We start from the raw sequence: 20,061 nt of genomic DNA, 5'->3' as shown, positions 1-20,061 counted from the left end.
TACAAATAAAAAAGGGATTCAAATAGGGAAAGATGAAGTAAAATTCTCCCTCTTTGAGATGACATGATCTTGTATTTAAAGAATCCCATGGACCCACTCAGAAATTACTCATGATGATTCAAAACTTTGGCAAAGTAGCAGGGTATAAAATTAACTCTCAGAAATCAATGACTTTTCTGTATGCCAACAATGAGAAAAGCGTGGCTGAAATTAGGAAAGCAACTCCATTCATAATACCCCACAAAAAATAAAATACCTAGGAATTAACTTAATCAAAGAAGTGAAGGATCTTTATGATGAAAACTTTAAAAAGAAATCAAATCAGAACTTAGAAAGTAGTAAAAAAAAAAAAAAAAAAACTCCCATGCTCCTGGATTAGAAAGATCAACATCATGAAAATGGTAATACTTCCCAAGGCTATCTACAAATTCAATGTGATACCTATCAATCTTCCAAACTCATTCTTCAAGGAAATAGAAGAAGCAATCCAAAATTCATATGGAACAATACAAGACCCCGAATAGCAAAAACAATCCTCCACAGAAACAACAGTGCTGAAGGAATATCAATACCAAATTTCAAACTATACTACAAAACCATAGTAATCAAAACAGCTTGGTACTTGCACAAAAAAAGACCTCAGGATCAATGGAATAGAATTGAACACCCAGAAAATGAACACACAGAACTATAGCCACCTAATCTTGGAAAAAGGAGCTAAAAAATAGAATGGAAGAAAGACAGCCTCTTTAGTAAATTGTGTTGGCAAAGTTGGTTAATCACTTGTAGAAAACTGAAGCTACATCCTTATATATAACCCCGCACCAGAATCAATTCCAAATGGATCAAAGACCTCGGAGTCAAAGCAAACACCCTAAAAACATTACAAGACAAAATAGGAGATACTCTAGATATCCTTGGAACAGGACTAAATTTTCTTAATAGATACCCATAAATACAACAAATCAAAGAAAGGTTGGACAAATGGGATTGCATGAAATTGCAGAGCTTCTGCATGGCAAAGGACAAAGCTGGCAAGATCAATAGAAAGCCCATGGATTAGGAGAAGATCTTCACTAGCCATAAAAGGGACAAGGGTCTCGTATCTAAAATATACCTGGAACTCAAAAAATTAAATCCCCCAACAACAAATACTCAAAGAAACCACTGCCCAATAAATAAGTTGGCTAAAGACTTACAGAGAATCTTCTCCGAAGAGGAAAGTAGGATCGCCAATAGACACATGAAGAAATGCTCAGCCTTCCTAGCCATAAAAGAAATGCAAGTCTAAACAACACTGAAATACAACATCACTCTGGTTAGAATGGCTATAATCAAGGACTCTAATAATAACAGATCCTGGACGGGATGTTGGTGAGATTGTAAACTTGTTCAACCACTTTGGAAAGTAGTATGGAGGTTCCTCAAAAGACTCTACATAGAGCTCCTTGATGACCGAGCAATCCCACTTTTGACATTTACCCAAGTGATCACAAACAAGAACATACTAAAACTACCAGCAAACTATGTTAATTGCAGCATTATTTACCATAGCTAAGATATGGAACCAACCCAGATGCCCCTCAGTAGATGAATGGATCAAGAAAATGTAGTATATATACACAATGAAATTCTAAGCCTCCATCAGAAAGAATGACATTTCCCCATTTGTTAGGAAATGGAAAGACTTGGAAAAAATTAAGTGAAGTAAACCAGACCCAAAGAAATATAGGTCCCATGGTTTCGCTTATTTGCAATAACTAATTTATGTCTGAGACAAGCAGAAACGGTCACATATGTTGATGTTAGGCGAAATGAACCCCTTGGTAAGGACTCAGATTGTTTTTCTTTTTTTTTTTTCTAGTGTATTTATAAGATGATTTCTCTGTTGCTTTGCTTGTTCCTACTCCACGGTTTAACCCCTGTTTTCAGTATACTGGATATTGGTATTATTTTGGGAGGGGAAGGGGAAAACAAATAGGGATACAGGGTGACCCATTGCAACAATGATATGTACAATATATTATGTCGAAAAGCAAACTTTATAACTTTGGCGTGTGGTGGGGAGGTGCAGAGGGGGAGATGGGAAAGGATGGGAAGGGGAAACAAAGGAGGAGGCAACAATGATTGATAAGAAATGTACTCATTACCTTATTCATGTAATTGTAAACCCTCTGTGTGTATTTTTACAATAAAAATCATGAAATTATAAAGTAAAAATCCATGTCACTTTTTATTTTGTCGGTCATGGGGCTTGAACTCTGAGACTTGGCACTGTCCCTCAGCTCTTCAGTTCAAGGATACCACTATACCACTTGAGCCACGGAACCATTTCTAGTTTTCAAGAGTTATGTTGGAGATAAGAGTCTCACGGACTTTTCTGCCCAGGTTGGCTTTGAACCACTATCCTCAGATCTCAGACTTTTGTGTAGCTAGGATTACAGGCATGAGTCAACAAAGCGCAGATCCAAGACAATTTTAAAAAAGCAAGCTTATTATAACTTCTGGCTTTTTCCAAGAAACAATCTTACTTTATCAGCATTAGTTTATAACTATGAGTTACTTTTAGATGTAACTGTGAGTTTTTCAATAGAATCAAATATAAGTTTTATTATTACTAAGTATCTCACAAAAATCCACTGTAATTGATTTCCCCCAAAGTCAATTATTACATACTATATTACTCACTATTATTGTTAGAGTCTATATTAAATATAGTGTGAAGTGAACCATTTCATATAAATTAGTAGATGCTATTTTAGCATTATAAATTCACATCTGTGATTTTAAACGAAGGAAAGAAAATTTTTCAAGTTAAAATGAAATACGAATGTCTAGTGTGTCCCAACTGAACCTAAAATTCTGAGTTCATACAAACAAAATTATTTTCTTTCCACTAAAGACTTTGAAGTAACACTATTAGAAATAGTGAGGCAAGAGGAGGAAGAATTAAAATCATGGCAAACAACGTCTCCGTTATTCTGCTAACCCCTCCTCTTTGATGACCTGCCAATTCCCAGTTGTCACAAAGCTTCAAGTGTCTCTCTTAGAATTCTATTTGGAAAAGTTCTCAATCACTGATTCTTTTTGTACTTTCTGTTATATGAAACAAAATATAGACACAAAACAATTTATATATAATGCACATATATGTTGAAGTCACCACAACTGAAAAAAAAAAACAACAAAGTAGAACTCCCCCAGGAACAAAAACATGTTGTGTCCAGTTTTTTTTTGAAAGTACAAATAACTCAAATACATGTTAACTTGGAGTACAGCCATAAAGATAACTATGTCTCAAAAATACGGTTGTGTTCATTTGTAATTAAATTCATCTAGATGAACCTAATATAGCAAATCTCTTGAATGGATAAAATTGTTTAAAACAAATGTGACTGTATGAGAATTGAGATCGGCACAAAATTAAAAGAATAAAATAACAAAATCATGACATATTTTAAAAATTCAGAAATGCAATGAATAAGTCCAATAATATCCATATTGAAAACTGATTCCTACTGATTTAACAAGAAAAAAATATGCAACTATACAATCTGAGCAGTGTACATGAGTCTACATAAAATACTCCAAATTAAACTTTGTAGAAGACTGAATGTGGGTTATCTAAAGGAAAACTTCAACACATGATATAAATGAAATAAAAATCTCATGAAAAGAGAGAAGTAGTTACTGGAAAATACTAGTTTAATAAATGGTGGTCAAAATCTTTCTAGTACTGAAAAAATTGCACACCTATTTAGTTAGATCCTGAAAAAGACCCAAGTTACTCGAGCTGATTTGAAACTTTGGCAAAGTTGCAGGATACATCTGTAACATTTCTATGGATGTTGACTCTGGCAAGGAATTCATTTCCTCTTTGATCTGACAAATAAATATATGAAAGAGCATAACTTCTACAACTAAATATCAAGACCTAACTAAACATATAACCAGAAAAGTCATCATGTAAGCCGTATTGCAACTGGGGTAAAATTGAGATACCACTTCACCCCAATTAAAATGGCTATAATCAAGAACTCTAGTAACAACAGATGCTGGACGGGATGTGGACACAAGAGAAACTTACTACATTGTCGGTGGGAGTGTAAACTTGTTCAACCACTTTGGAAAGCAGTATGGAGGGTCCTCAAAAGACTCCACATAGAGCTCCCCTATAACCCAGAAATTCCACTTTTGGGCGTTTACCCAAATGTTCACAAACAAGACCACACTAAAGCTACCAGCAAAACTATGTTCATTGCAGCCTTATTTACCATAGCTAGGATATGGAACCAACCAAGATGTCCCTCAGTAGATGAATGGATCAAGGAAATGTGGTATATATACACAATGGAATTTTATGCCTCCATCAGAAAGAATGACATTGCCCCATTTGTTAGGAAATGGAAAAACTTGGAAAAAATTATAGCAAGTGAAGTAAGTCAGGTCCAAAGGAACATATGTCCTATAGTTTCTCTTATTTGTGATAACTAGTATATGTCTGAGTCAAGCAGAAAAGGTCAGATAAGTTGATGTTAGGGAAATGAACCCTAAGATATATATTCAAATGTTTTTTTTCTTTCATGCGATTGTTTTTTAACACATTTATAAGATGATTTCTCTGTTGCGTTTTATGTCCCTCCCCACTGTATAACCCCTGCTTTCACAGTATTTGATGTCGGTATAATTTTTGGAGGGGAAGGGAAAAAACAAATCGTTTAAATAGGTAAATAGGTGGACCCATTTCAACAATCAGATGTAAAAGTCGTTATGTCGAAAACGAACTTTACAAATTTGGTGGGGGGAGGATGATGGGGGTGCAGGAGGAGGATGGGAAGGGATGGGAAGGGAAAACCTAGGAGGAGGCTACAATGTTTGATAAGAAATTCACTCATTAGTTGCCCATGTAATTGTAACCCCTCTGTATAGTATTTTCACAATAAAAAAGATAAATCAGTCATACTGATTCTGTATTTATTGTAAATGTTGATTTTTACATTAATTATTTCCTTTAGTTTGTTATTTTTAAACATTGTGTTAAATGATGTATAACTTGGTAACTAATTTTGGTTGCCTCCTTAAATTTTGTTCTGAGTGTAATGTCTCACTTCAGTTCCTAACCCAGGAAATGATGTTGATTACAAAATAAATTCTAATAGCCACTGTTTATAATACACAAAATCTCATAAGCATGACACCAAAAGCATTGGTTAACATTTGGATATCAGGGTCTCATGACTGATGAGGCCTATCTGCATGAGTATCAATCATTGTACCTAGATTCCTCAGCCTAAATTTAGCCACTGTTTAAAAATGTTTATATTTTTGTCACCCATGAGAGATTAAGTCTGAATATAAAGCCCAAGGAAAATGATAAAGTAAGAATTTAGCTTTTCTGGATATAAAATAACAATATTCATCATAGAGCAACTCATTGGGTTAAAGTCAACCTATTTCTCCAAAACATTCTAAGTATTTCCTTAAAATGTGTATTATTCTCTTGAAAGGAATGGGGAATGTGAGAAGAGGACTAACCAAGCATTGCCTTCAAATATACGTAATTTAGATGTAGCTCTACAATTCGCTATAAGCATTACTGATAAAAAAAAGTTTAAATAATTGATTTTCTGGACAGATATAATATATACTAGCTTTATATACTAAACTACATTCAGAAAATGGTACATACCGATTAACTAAAGAAATTGCAAACTCATTCTTCAAGGAAATAGAAGAGGCAATCCAAAAATTCATATGGAACAATAAAAGACCCCGAATAGCAAAAACGCTCCTCAATAGAAAGAACACTGCTGGAGGAATATCAATACCAAATTTCTAACTCTACTATAAAGCAATAGTAATCAAAACAGCTTGGTATTGGCATAAGAACAGACCTTAGGACCAATGGAATAGAATAGAAAACCCAGAAATGAACCTACAGACCTATAGCCATCTAATCTTCGATAAGGGAGCTAAAACAATAGAATGGAAGAAAGACAGCCTCTTCAGTAAATGGTGCTGGCAAAATTGGTTAACTACATGTAGAAAACTAAAGCTAGATCCGTATATTTCACCCTGCACCAGAATCAACTCCAAATGGATCAAAGACCTTGAAGTCAAAGCAGACACTCTGAAAACATTACAGGATGGAATAGGAGAAACCCTAGGTCTCCTTGGATCAGGCAGAAATTTTCTGAATAGAGACCCGGAAACACAACAAATCAAAGAAAGGTTGGACAAAAGGGATTGCATAAAGTAGAAGAGCTTCTGCAGGGCAAAGGACATAGCTAGCAAGATCAATAGAAAGCCCGCGGATTGGGAGAAGATCTTTACTAGCCATACAACGGACAAGGGTCTCATATCTAAAATATACTTGGAACTCAAAAAATTAAGCCCCATAACAACAAATCCTCAAAGAAACAATTGCCCAATAAATAAGTGGGCGAAAGAATTAAAGAGAAATTTCTCTGAAGAAGAAAGAAGGATGGCCAATAGACACATGAAGAAATGTTCAACATCCCTAGCCATAAAAGAAATGCAAATCAAAACAACATTGAGATATCACCTCACTCTAGTTAGAATGGCAAAAATCAAGAACTCTAACAACAACAGATGCTGGAGGGGATTGGACAGAAAGGAACCTTACTTCATTGTTGGTGGGAATGTAAACTTGTTCAACCACTTTGGAAAGCAGTATGGAGGTTCCTCAAAAGACTTCACATAGAACTCCCCTATGACCCAGCAATCCCACTTTTGGGCATTTACCCAAATGTTTACAAACAAGACCACACTAAAGCTACCAGCACAGCTATGTTTATTGCGGCATTATTTACCATAGCTAAGATATGGAACCAACCCAGATGCCCTTCAGTAGATGAATGGATCAAGAAAATGTGTTATATATACACAATGGAATTCTATGTCTCCATCAGAAAGAATGACATTGCCCCATTTGTTAGGAAATGGAAAAACTTGGAAAAAATTATATTAAGTGAAGTAAGCCGGGCCCAAAGAAACATAGGTCCCATGGTTTCACTTATTTGCAATATCTAGTATATGTATGAGTCAAGAGGAAAAGGTCAGATAATGTGATGTCAGGAAAATGAACCCTTAGATATGTATCTTAATGTTTTTTTCTTTCATGCATGTGTTTCTAACGCATTTATAAGATTATTTCTTTGTTGCTTTGCATGTCCCTCCCCCACAGTATAACCCCTGCTTTCACTATATTTGCTGTCAGTATAACTTGTGGAGGAGATGGGGAAAAACCAGTTGTTTAAGGATACAGGTGGACCTGTTGCAACAATGAGAAATACAAGTTGTCATGTCCAAAACGAGCTTTACAATGTAGGTGCGGGGGGGGGGGGGGGAGGGGAGAAGAAAGGAGGGGCAAGGGAAGTATTGGGATTGGGGGGGGAAGGGGGAAGCTGTGATGGGATGTGAAGGGTAAACAAAGGAGGAGGCCGCAATGCTTGGTAAGAAATGTACTCATTATCCTGCCCATGTAATTGTAATCCCTCTGTACAGTATGTTCTCAAATAAAATAAAATTAAACTAAAAAAAAAAAAAAAAAAAGAAAGTCCTGGAAGAAAAAATGGCATCTCTATACTATGTGATGCCCAATTCTTAGGTATTTCATCCTGCCTCCATTTAATGAATGTGATTGTTTAAATCCTGCATAATTTATTAATTAAAATCAATCAGTGTCCTATAATATAATTGTGTTTGATTTTATCCTAGAATGATTCAAGGAGTGCCCATTCAATCAGGTCAAACATCACATTCCATTGGTATTCATATGGATAGGAATGAGTTTCTTAGGCTCTCCTGCCAATTTGAATGTGGCAGGATCAGGATTCGAACTGTGGGCTCCAGCTCCCACCACTTAAACTTGAGGATAGGGAACTCACCTGTCTGTGCAAGAACATCAACAAGACCAGTGATAAGGCAGGCACAAGTGTCTCTCAGCATTCCTCCTCATACTTATAAGGCTGTGATAGGAGGATCATGGTCAATGTCACCCTAAGCAGAAAAGTCCTGGAGCCCCCTTTCCTACTTCAGTGCCAACAAACCAGAAGTCAGGCCGTATGGCTCCAGTTGTAGAAGGCTAGCCTTAAGCAAAAGCAGCTCATCGACTGTGCCCAGATCCTTAGTTCAATATCTGGAACTGGACAGACATACAGACAGACATACAGAACAATCTGTGCAGCCATCCAGCTAAAGCAGGTCACCCTCAGCAGCCTTTATTTACATTTTATACTGAGGCCAATGCAGGAACAAGCACAAACCAGGCAGGGAAAGAGAAGATGAGGTTTCTTAGAAGGAATCAATATTCAGAATATTAAACTTGGGAACATAAAATGGTAGCATACTTATGTAAAAACTACCATTAAAAAAAAGATGAAGGGGATGGGAATGTGGATTACTGAGAGTCATTTCCTACCATGCAAGAAGACCTGGGTTCGATTCCTCAGTAGCACATACACAGCAAAAGCCAGAATTAGTTCTGTGGCTCAAGTAGTAGAGAGCTACAGAGAGTGCCAAGGCCTTGTGTTTAACCCAAGAACTGGCAAAGAGATAGCTAGGTAGATAGGTACGTAGGTAGGTAAGTAGATACATAGATACATAGAAACATAGATACATAGATAGATACATAAAAAGATGATAGATGAATCTGGTTTGGATGTCAGGTGGAAAGAAGGGCTTTCGTAACTGTTTTCTACCTTCAAATACAATGTTACCCTGGAGTTCTTCCTGCTAACAAGGCTAAGGCTCAGATCCTGAGAACTTCATTTGAACCCAGGATGGGTCAATAATGTTTCTTTCCTGCTTCTATAGCTGGAGAACTCTAAGAACATTTAGAGTGCAAGTACTTATCACCAACGGAAACACAGGAAACTCTTGAACTTTTGACATTTCAGCAGTGGAAGTCTGAGTGTCATAGACTTTCCTGCCCTGGCTGGCTTCACCCTGTGATCCTGAGACCTCAGCTAGGATGACAGGTGTGAGGTACTGGTGCTCTGCTAGGTTCAGAACTGTAATGACATTGACAATACAAGTCAAGGCTCATCACAAAAGGTTTGGGGAGCATATTAAACCTTTCAACAATGGACCTTTCAGAACCCTGTAGGACACAATGTTGTAATTCTAGAGTCTGAGAGGCTGGGCATATGGATGTGCTACACTTGAACCTGGAGCTCTGACTCCAATTCTGGTGTACATCAGCGTTCATTTCCAGAGAATGTTCTCCTAATCAGCAAATAAGAAAAGTAATTTGATTGACCCTCACTTTTTTCCAGTTGTCTGTCTGAAACTCAAACCTGGGCACTGTCCCTGAGCCCTTCAGTTCAAGGTGAACACTCTACCACTTGAGTCATAGTGCCACATGTGGTCTTTTTGTGGTTCATTGCAGATAAGAGTCTAACAGATTTTCCTTGCCTAGGCTGTATTTGAACTGTGGTCTTCAGATCTCAGCCTCCTGAGAAGCTAGGTATCCAGTTGTGAGCCACTGGCATCTGGCCTATTGTTTCTCACAGTCCTGGGGCTTGACCTTAGGGTATGGATACTGTCTCTGAGCTTCTTTTTCTCAAGGCTAGCGCTCTACCACTTGAACCACTCCACAGCTTCTAGGTTTTTCTGAGTATGTGGCACTGAGGATTCAAACCCTGGCATTCATGGATGCTGAGCAAGCTCTATACCAATAAGCCACATTCCCAGCCCCACCCTTAAAATTTTATCCCGCAACTTGCCTATCCTCAAGAAAAGGCTTCTGAGTGTAAATCATCTAAAGAAATCCCTTAGGAAGTTGTCAAAAGATAAATAAGAAAAAAGCTCACACTTGGGAGAGACTCTAAACGTGATGACTGTGACTAATGCCTCCATTTAATTATGTATCATGTTTCAACACTTAATAAAGTATTAATGAAAAACGAGTCAATGACCTAATTTATTTTGTATAATTTTGTAATAGATGTACAAAACATAATAAATATTATGTGTATAATAATACTAAATACAATAAACTATAAAATGTACAAAATAAAATAAATACAAAATCAATTAAAATCATAATATGTAATAAACATACACATGTAAATATATATTACACACATACAGAAATATTTTGTCTATTGCAGGTCCTTCATTCAGAACTCTAGTCTGAATTTCTTTTCCTCCAGGACAGTGAGTTTTTCGTTCACCCATGGTGCAAAAGAGTTACCTGGAATGTGAGATCAAATCCCAGCAATGATGGAAATACTGCCCCCAGTTCCAAGACAGTGACTAATTTTTTTAAAATCAAGCAGTTATGCTTATTCAGTTCCATACTGAACATTAAGAAAAAGCAGTGTAGAATTTTGTACATCTATTCAGACATTTTTCCCTTACCCCCAAAAGGCTTCTCTGAGCATGACTTTTTTCATTTTTTTATTGTAAAAATATCATACAGATGGGTTACAGTTAAATGAGCAAGGCACATTTCCTATTGAACATTGTTGCCTCCTCCTTTGTTTTCCCCATACCATCCCTTCCCTCCCATCTCCATATCTACTCCCCCTGCCGATCTCAGTGACTTAACTTAGTATTTTTGGCTTTGCACAGGGTTTGATCTCAAGTAGTGGCAACTCTGAACTTTCCCTCACATTGCGACACATTTACCAAGACCCTGAGTTCAAATTCCAGGCTAGGAAAGAAAAATGGCAGAAATTCCAAACCAGGGAGCTTTATTTTTTATTTAGTTAAATGATTAATTAATTTTTTAATTTAATCTTTATTTTGCCAACACAAGGGTTGAACTCAGGTCGTGCAACACTGCCTCACCTTCAATCGCCCTAGGCTGGAGTACAACCTCTGGACCCATAGCCGATTTTGGGATCCTAGGCCCAGAGGGCATGCACGAAGAAAAAAAAGTAGGATACCACAAAAATGCCGAGCTGCAGAGGGCTGGGGATTTACATTTTTTATCTTTACACGGTGACCATCTTGGTTCTGAATGACACAGCTGCAATTGGACCTGACCAGCCATTGCTGAAGGCTGATGGGCTATCAGGGAAACCATAGGCCTACCTGTCAACCATAGGCCCTGGGTTCAAATCCCGATCCTGACACCTACCAATGGCAGGAGATCACAAGAGACTAATTCTTGTGCATAGGAATACCTATTGAAAGAGTACTTCATGCTTCAGTGTAGTCTAAAATTGGATGCAATAATACTATCATACGGATTGATCTTAATTAATAGTTTATTGAACATGAAAAGAATAATATTCCTTCAGTGGCAGTATAATAAATGCCAAAAAGTTGGTAGGAACATAGTAGGTTTCATTCAATCATAGACAAACAGATCTGGTGCTCCTTTCCAATATGTATTTATTTGTATACCACAATCTGCCTATCCATGTATCACTGTTTTGGCTAAAACTGGGGCTGGATCTCAGCACTTGGGAACCACCTGAGAGCTTCATTGGCTAGAGGCTGCTGTGCTCACAGTCATCCATTCATGAATTTGGACTGCTAGGCCCTGACTTCAGATCCAAGCACTGCCAAAAATATAATCTTGCAGTAAGAAGCCGAGTATGACACATGTTTTCCTTTTCTGGGAGAGTCCTGAGTGTCAGGCATGATGGATATCATGTCTACAAATCTGGATGCTGTGATAGGATGTAAACAATGTAATAAATGGTAGCGGTGTCATCAGAGTCAATAAAATAATTGCTAAATAAATTAATAAAACCAGAAATACAATGAATAACTACACCAAACACAATATGTACTGAATATTTGTATGGAATTATAAATCCTATGTTTAAAATGGATATAAAGAGTATGTTTTCCCAGCCTGAAGCTTGAATTCAGACCTAGGGAACAGGCCTGACTTTCTTGTCTTCAAGCATGGTCAGATTCCCTGCTCTCACAGTGCTGCATATTTACCCAGACTTTGAGTTCAAATACCAGGCCTGGCAGAAAAAATGGCACGAATTGCAAACCACGGGGCTAATTTTTTTAATGGCGGGTTATTATGGAAGCCATTGTCCTGCATGACAACATAGGTTGTGAGCCCTGGAGAAGCAAAAGTTGAGGAGGTGACACCTCCACAAATTGAGCATCGCAGAGGATGGAGACATGCCCCAGACCTAGAGGGATGTGGCTCTGCGAGCACTCTCAGAGGCTGAAACCCACAGGGGGAAACTCCCACTGCAGGAGTGGTGACCCCTTTGCAGGGAGCACCACACGGCAGCTCAGTGGCAGACAGAGCTGGAACCACAGGCCTCCTGCCCCATGAGCTGCCACCAGAGCAGGCGTGGGGATGGGAAGTGGGACAGGGGGCATCCGAGAACAAAATCTGCTTCATCCATGACTTGCATGATGAGGTGGACTTCCATAGTCCAGCGGATGAGCACCACCATTGAGGCAGCCAGCTGTCGGCACACATCTGCACTGTCTTGGAGTCCCTCATGGCGTGTAAAAAGCAGATGTTCATCCTGGATGAACTGTGTCTGGAGAAAGCCAAGCGCGTGTGCTGGCTCTCCCAGGAGAAGATGGAGAAAAGAGAGCTGGGGGAGCTGCTGTCCCTTCTTGCAGGGGAAAGAGCGGATAGAAGGCTCCAGATGCCGGCACAGGATGAGCCCCCACCACTGCAGCTGCTTCAGATGCCTCAGGCTCTGGGGTGGGCAAAATGAGGGAGGAGCAGAAAGGTTTTGAAGAATTGCAACTTCAAGACAGCTTGGAAACTGCCAGAGGAGAGGTCTGGGCTCCCGACCCTGTAGATGACTCCCCTATGGAGCACATCCTGCTGCAGATGCCCCACATCCAGAGCCACCTACAGCTGGTAGGCTTGGTCAAGGAGTGCTCCCTTTCTTTCTTCTGTAGACTGATGTGGATGATGACTTTCTATGTGACATACTGATTCTCAAAAGCCACGTCAGCCACCAGAAATAAGTGGCCAGTCAGCCTTCTCTCAGGCCTCCATCAGCAGTGTGATGGGAAGGGTAAACTGAAGGTCAGGTAGGGCAGAGGCTGCTGGGAAGGGGCCCGAATTCAAAGGACATCTAATAGCCCATTGGTGGCCAGGGAAGAGACCCATGTTATGCTTATCTCAAACAATAAATTGTTTTCAAAGGAAAGAAAAGCCTCCAGCAAAGATTTGTTCTTCAAGTCCTCTGGCTTGAACTCAGGGCCTGGCCCCTGTCCCTGAGTTCTTATTGGTTAAGGCTGGCACTCTACCAGTTGAGTGTTTTCTGATAGTTCATCGAAGATAAGAGTCTCACACACTTTCCTGCCCAACCTGGCTTGGCACCATGATCCTCCAGATCGCAGCTTCCTGAGTATCTAGGATGACAGGTATGAGCCTCCAGTGCCCAGCTTGTGATGACTTTTGAAGGCATTTTGTCAAGTCTGTAAAAGGAGTCTCAAATGACCTGGATAGACCATGACCCAATCAAGGAGCTGGGATGGGGGAAGGCTCACCTTCTAGCCATTCTGTTCTCCAAAATTAAAGATGCCAGTTGGTGTTGTAGGCATCAAATACCTAGGCCAACAGCCATCAGGCTTAGTGGGGAATAGGTAGAGAATACCCAAAGATTGCAGTGTAGAAATCTCTGATTTTGCATGCATGTGGTGTGTGTGTGCGTGTGTGTGTGTGTGTGTGTGTGTGTGTGTGTGTGTGTGTGTGTGTGTGTGAACTCAGGGCCTAGGCTCTATCCCTGAGTTTTCTTGGTCACGCCTAGTACTCTGCCACTTGAGCCACAGTTCCACTTGCTTTATGATGGTTAATTGTAGGTAGGAATCTCAAGCACTTTCCTGTCCAAGGTGGCTTGGATCAAGAGTAAACACGACTCAGAAAGAATGACATTGCCCCATTTGTTAGGAAATGGAAAAACTTGGAAAAAATTATATTAAGTGAAGTAAGCCAGGCCCACAGAAACATAGGTCCCATGGTTTCCCTTATTTGCAGTATCTAGTATATGTATGAGTCAAGCGGAAAAGGTCAGATAATGTGATGTCAGGAAAATGAACCCTTAGATATGTATTTTAATGTTTTTTTCTTTCATGCATGTGTTTCTGACGCATTTATAAGATTATCTCTTTGTTGCTTTGTATGTCCCTCCCCCACAGTATAACCCCTGCTTTCACTATATTTGCTGTCAGTATAACTTGTGGAGGAGATGGGGAAAAACCAGTTGTTTAAGGATACAGGTGGACCTGTTGCAACAATGAGAAGTAAAAGTTGTCATGTCCAAAACGAGCTTTACAATGTCGGTGCGGGGGGGGGGGGGGGGGGGGAGGGGGGAAGGAGAAAGATTGGGATTGGGGGGGAGGGGGGAGGCTGGGAAGAGAGGTGAAGGGTAAACAAAGGAGGAGGCTGCAATGCTTGGTATGAAATGTACGCATTATCCTGCCCATATAATTGTAACCTCTCTGTACAGTATGTTCACAAATAAAAAAAAAAAAGAGTAAACACAACTCACAGGTACAATCACCATGGTGGGCAACTCCTGCCCCCTGCTGGCCAGACGTGGAACATGAGAGGCCGTGCCATTGTCCTCTAGATTTCAATTGGGGGAAGTGACCAGGGACAAACGGACTTTTGCTCACCATGGGTGCTGATGCCAGAGCAGATCTATTCCACCCTAGGCCAAGAGAGCGCCAGGAGTCCTAGATCCCAGGGGCACAAGGAAGGGAGAGGTCAGCTCCAGGCCGAGCTAAGAGCCTTTGCCCACAGACACCCCAACATGGCCTTCCTGATCACCATAAGATCTGACAAAGAACAACCCCTCAAAAAACAAAATTGGAGCTGTGGGTCAAAGTGCTACAGCTCTAGCATTGAACCAAAGAGATCAGGGACAGAGCCCCCAAGATTTGAGTTCAAGACCCCCAGCTGACCCTGCCCCATAAAACACAGGGTGGCTAAAGTAAACTTGTAGGATTTGTAAAGTGTTTCTGAAGAATGGTGATACTAAAGAAAGCACCCTAATTCTAATGACAGCTGAAATTGTGACATACAGCTATGTGCTGAGTCCTTCACAGGGTGCTGTTTGCTGGGGCCTTCCCACATGGAGTTTTGTGCTGAGTCCTCAAAAAGGTGCTGTTTTCTGAGTCATCCCAAAGGGTGCTATGTGCTGAGTCCCTGAGAAGAGTGGGCCATGCTGAGTTTTTTAAAGGGTGCTGTGTGCTGAGTCCCTTACACAACGTACTATATGCTGAGTCCTTCAAAAGGTGCCATGTGCTAATTTACCCCAAAGGGTGCTGCTATGTGCTGAGCCTTTGAGAAGTGAGGGAGGAGGTGAATTTTTCAAGTGCTTTGTGCCAAGACCTTAAAATAGGGTGCTTTGTACTGTCCTGCAAATGGTGTTCTGGGCTGAGTCCTTTGACAGTGTGGTATGTACTGAGTCCTTCCACACTGTGGTATGTTCTGAGTCTTTCAAAATTGTGCTATCTGCTCAGTTTTTTGAAGGTTGCTATGCACTGAGTGCTTTACACAGAGTGCAATGTACTCAGTCCTTCAAAGGGGGCTGTGTGTTTCTTAACACAGGATGCTATGTACTGAGTCCCTGGGAAACAGTGCTGTACGCTTGAGTTTTTCAAAGCATGCCATGTGCTAAGTCCTTTACACTGTGGGCTATGGACTCCCTCTTTCAAAGGATGCTGTGTGCTGAGTACTCTACACAGTGTACTATATACTGAGTCATTGAAAGGGAGCTGTGTACTGAGTCCTTTACACAGGGTGCTTTGGGCTGTTTTTTGAAGTGTGCTGTGTGCTGAGTCATCTCAAAGGGTGCTATGTTCTGAGTCCTTGAGAGGCAGTTATCCCCAACAAGCACACAAACACAAACACACACACACACACACACACACACACACACACACACACACACACACAGACAAGGGTCACTGTACACCTGCTTGGTGTGTAGAGTGGAGGGGGAAGGAGGAGAGTCTCCTCCCGTGGTGAGGCTGAGGGGAGATTCGATCCCCCGGGCAGGTACCGGGGTTAGAGGGGTGTGATGAGCTGAGGTGAGGCTACAATTGCGTGGCCTGGAAGACCTAGGGCCCAGTCAGGGCTGGGCTTTCAGCAGGGGTGGGGGTGGGGGCAAAGGGGAAGGGAGCATGGCAAGGGGAGGAGGGGTAGGACCCAGGGCACACTGTGTTTGCAGTGGGGGGCTGGTGAACTCCGTGGGGGCAAGGCAGCCCAGGAGAGGAGTGAGGGCAGAGAGAGAGAGAGAGAGCAGATCGAAGAGTGAGTACACACACAAAGGCAAGCAGCTTTATAGGCTGGCAACCTCCAAAATCTTAGTGCAGGTTCTGGCGAGGAGCACAGAGCATGTGTAGCCTGTGCAGCAGGACATTGCCACAGGCAGCTACTCGGAGGTGTGGTGGCCATGGCAGGCCTGAGTCTGAGGTCCCTGCCCAGGGAGTATGGCAGTGAAGGTGGCTAAGGCAGGGGCAGTGTTGGCTGATGAGGAGGAGCAGAGGCCATGTGCAGCCCCTACATACCCCGCAGACGCCAGCCTGTCCACTTCCTGCAGCATCGCGTTTCAAACATGGTGTTTTTGGCTCAGACCCATGGTGCCTCTCAAAGTCACCCAGCAGAGATGGCACACCCCTGGCTTGCTTGCAGCCCCTAGCAGGTCTTGGATCCCTGTCCTCGTACTCTGGGCCTGCATGCCTCTGGAGCCTCTGCCTACAGCTTCTCCCAGTAGCACACATGAGTGGCTTCCCCATGGGCCTGCACCCTGGGAACCCTCCTGCCAAAAGACCCTCTCCTGCTGACATGGACCTGCCCCTCCTGCCTCCCCTCTCCTGTCCTGCTATTGTGTGCCCCATGCCCCACAGCCTGTCATGTCCCTGCCACAAATGTACCCCAGGGTTGGAGAGTGGGAGTGGGTGTTGACTCCGGGATCCCACCCCTACACTAGTAACCGGTGTACCAGGAAATGGAGTGATGCAGGAATGGGTGAGGAGGAGTCGCCACAGAGCTTGTGGCCTGGAACAGTGGGAGCCAAACAGCTGCGCATCTGCACCCTTCCTCTTCCTGTTGGGAACCTGGTGGCTTTAGTCAGAGGTGGGGAGCAGCACCTCCACACCTGCCTTCTTGGGTCTTTTGCTTTTTGCTGGGGGTGGTGGGTGTTGGATGCAAAAGATAGGCCCTCCTTGCTGTGTGAGCCGTTGTCTTCTGTGCTCGGTCACCCTTTCACCTGAGGAGGGTCCCAGAAAAGCCCACTAGTTATGTGAGGGCACTTGGAGTCAGGTAGAAGGTGAATACCTGGGAAGAACACACCCCATCCGACATACATATACCTGACCTGTGCCCACCACGTCACCTGTCAACAGTTCTCACAGGGTGATCACATTTCCTAGCTCTCCCAGCATCTGCTGGCTCACAGTCCATCTGCTCTCCTAGTCCTTCACAAGAATCCCCGAAGTCACCCAGAAGCATCTAGGCTGGAAATAGGGAGTCTGTCCATGTATGTAGCCTTTAGGACCCCATGCATTTCCCAACACTGCCCCCACCCCAGGTCAGACACCCCTCTGGGACACTGTGACCCCCCTGCTTGTTTTTAGTCCTGGCTCTGAGGATCCACCTATCTCAGGACACCTTCACACAGAATCCTGGCCTGGGATTTTGGTGAATGGTGAGTAAATGCTGGTTGTTCCCAAGGGAAAGTGTCTGGCCCTTGAGAAAGGGAGAGGCAGAGTGGTTCTGCGTTATTAGAGCAGTGCTCCTTTGGGTGGGAGCCACTAGTTTGACAAGGGAATCCCTGTGCTCCAGCTTGTACCTTGTCCCAGAGGAAGAACCAACAAACTCAGGAGAGACACTGCTGGGTCTATTTGTGTGTGAGTCTGTGTGTGTGTGTGTGTGTGTGTGTGTGTGTGTGTGTGTATGCAAGAGAGAGAGAGAGAGAGGGATGGAGGAAGAGAGAGAGACAGAGAGAGAGAGAGGGAGAGAGAGCAGGAGAGAGAGAGTGAGAGAGAGAGGAAGAGAGACAGAGAGGGAGAGAGAGAAGGAGAGAGAGATCATCTTTCTCCTTATACTTGCCTGTCTGTGCTCAGGTGAGTGATCAGTTGGCAAATTGCATTTGCTGCATGGAGGAGTCTTCTGTCACAGGTCTGGATTTACGTGTGTATGCGTGTGTGTGTGTGTGTGTGTGTGTGTGTGTGTGTGTGTGTGTGTGTGTGTGTGTGTTCGGAGAACAGGGAGAACAATGAAAACATATTTAAGTCATTGTGTCTAAAAATAGCAAAAACATTTTATATGTATGTGTGTGTGTGTGTATTCTTTTTTCATCAATGCCAAGTATGAGTCCAGCCATAATTTTTGTTTTCTCCTTGAACATTTCATGGCTCCTTTGGAAAAATTTTCAGTAGACGTTCCTTTCCACCTACCTCTTCCCTATTTCCTCTAGCCCACAGTAGCTGCTGGGCCTGTGTGGGTCTCCGCTAGGAGGCCTGTGTGAATTGCAGACCAGAGTGGACACCTGTCCTTCTGTCTTCAGCCAGAAGGATCATGAGGCAAGTGTGAATGCAGCCGTACTCTTCTAGCCAGACAGTCTGCTCTCGTGTGTATAGTTGGAGCTAATTCAAGGGTTGGGAATGTGTCTGCCAAACATAATTAAGGAATTAAATGCGGGGAGGGGGGTGAGGAGGGCAGGGGCTGTGAGGCTAGGAGGGTCTGGAGAGTGGTGAAGGTGTGACATGGCACATGGCTCACCACGACTAAGGATGAGAAGGCAAACTTACACAGGGCATTGACTGTGTCCGTGGGAATCTGGGCAGGGAGCTCTGGACCCCCACTGATGACATGGATTCACTCCCGCGGCATTGTACCAGTGGTCAATCATCTCTGGGGTTCTGCAAACTCCAATCTGTGTCACGCCTGGGCAGTTTCCAGCTGGGCAGTGACAGGCACGTGTATTCCCCCTGTGGAGCCCGCTCGGTATCAGGCCGTGGCAGTTAGCAAGGGCTCTCTGAATGCCAGTTCCTTTTTTTTAAAATTTTAATTGTTATTTTTTGTGAACATACTGTACAGAGGGGTTACAATTACATAGGCAAGATAATGAGTACATTTCTTACCAAGCATTGCAGCCTCCTCCTTTGTTTACCCTTCACATCCCTTCCCAACCTCCCCCCGCCCCCCCACCCCTCCCGCACCAAAGTTGTAAAGTTCGTTTTCGACATGACAACTTCTACTTCTCAAAGTTGCAACGGGTCCACCTGTATCCTTAAACGACTTGTTTTTTCCCACCTCCTCCACAAATTACACCGACATCAAATATAGTGAAAGCAGGGGTTATACTCTGGAGGAGGGACACACAAAGCAACAAAGAAATAATCTTATAAATGAGTTAGAAACAAATGCATGAAAAAGAACATTGAAATACATATCTAAGGGTTCATTTTCCTAACATCACATTATCTGACCTTTTCTGCTTGACTCATACATGTAGTAGATATTGCAAATAAGGGAAACCATTAGACCTATGTTTCTTTGGGCTTGGCTTACTTCACTTAATACAATTTTTCCAAGCCTTTCCATTTCCTAAAAAATGGGAAAATGTCATTCTTTCTGATCGAGACATAGAATTCCATTTTGAATATATATAGCACATTTTCTTGATCCATTAATCTACTGAGGGGCATCTGGGTTGGTTCCATATCTTAGCTATGGTAAATAATGCTGCAATAAACATAGTTGTGCTGGTAGTTTTAGTGTGGTCTTGTTTGTAAACATTTGGGTAAATGCCCAAAAGTGGGATTGCTGGGTCATAGGGGAGCTCTATGTGGAGTCTTTTGAGGAATCTCCATACTGCTTTCCAAAGTGGTTGAACAAGTTTACACTCACACCAACAATGAAGTAAGGTTCCCTTCTGTCCACATCCCCTCCAGCATCTGTTGTTGCTAGAGTTCTTGATTATAGCCATTCTAACTTTGGTGAGGTGATATTTCAATGTTGTTTTGATTTGTATTTCATTTATGGCTAGGGTTGTTGAGCATTTCTTCATGTGTCTATTGGCCATCCTTCTTTCTTCTTCAGAGAAGTTTCTCTTCAAGTCTTTAGCCCACTTA

Source organism: Dipodomys spectabilis, unplaced genomic scaffold (assembly GCF_019054845.1).
Source record: "Dipodomys spectabilis isolate Male_0828 unplaced genomic scaffold, ASM1905484v1 ptg000449l, whole genome shotgun sequence".
Lineage (NCBI taxonomy): Eukaryota > Metazoa > Chordata > Mammalia > Rodentia > Heteromyidae > Dipodomys > Dipodomys spectabilis.
This window is presented reverse-complemented; position numbering follows the sequence as displayed.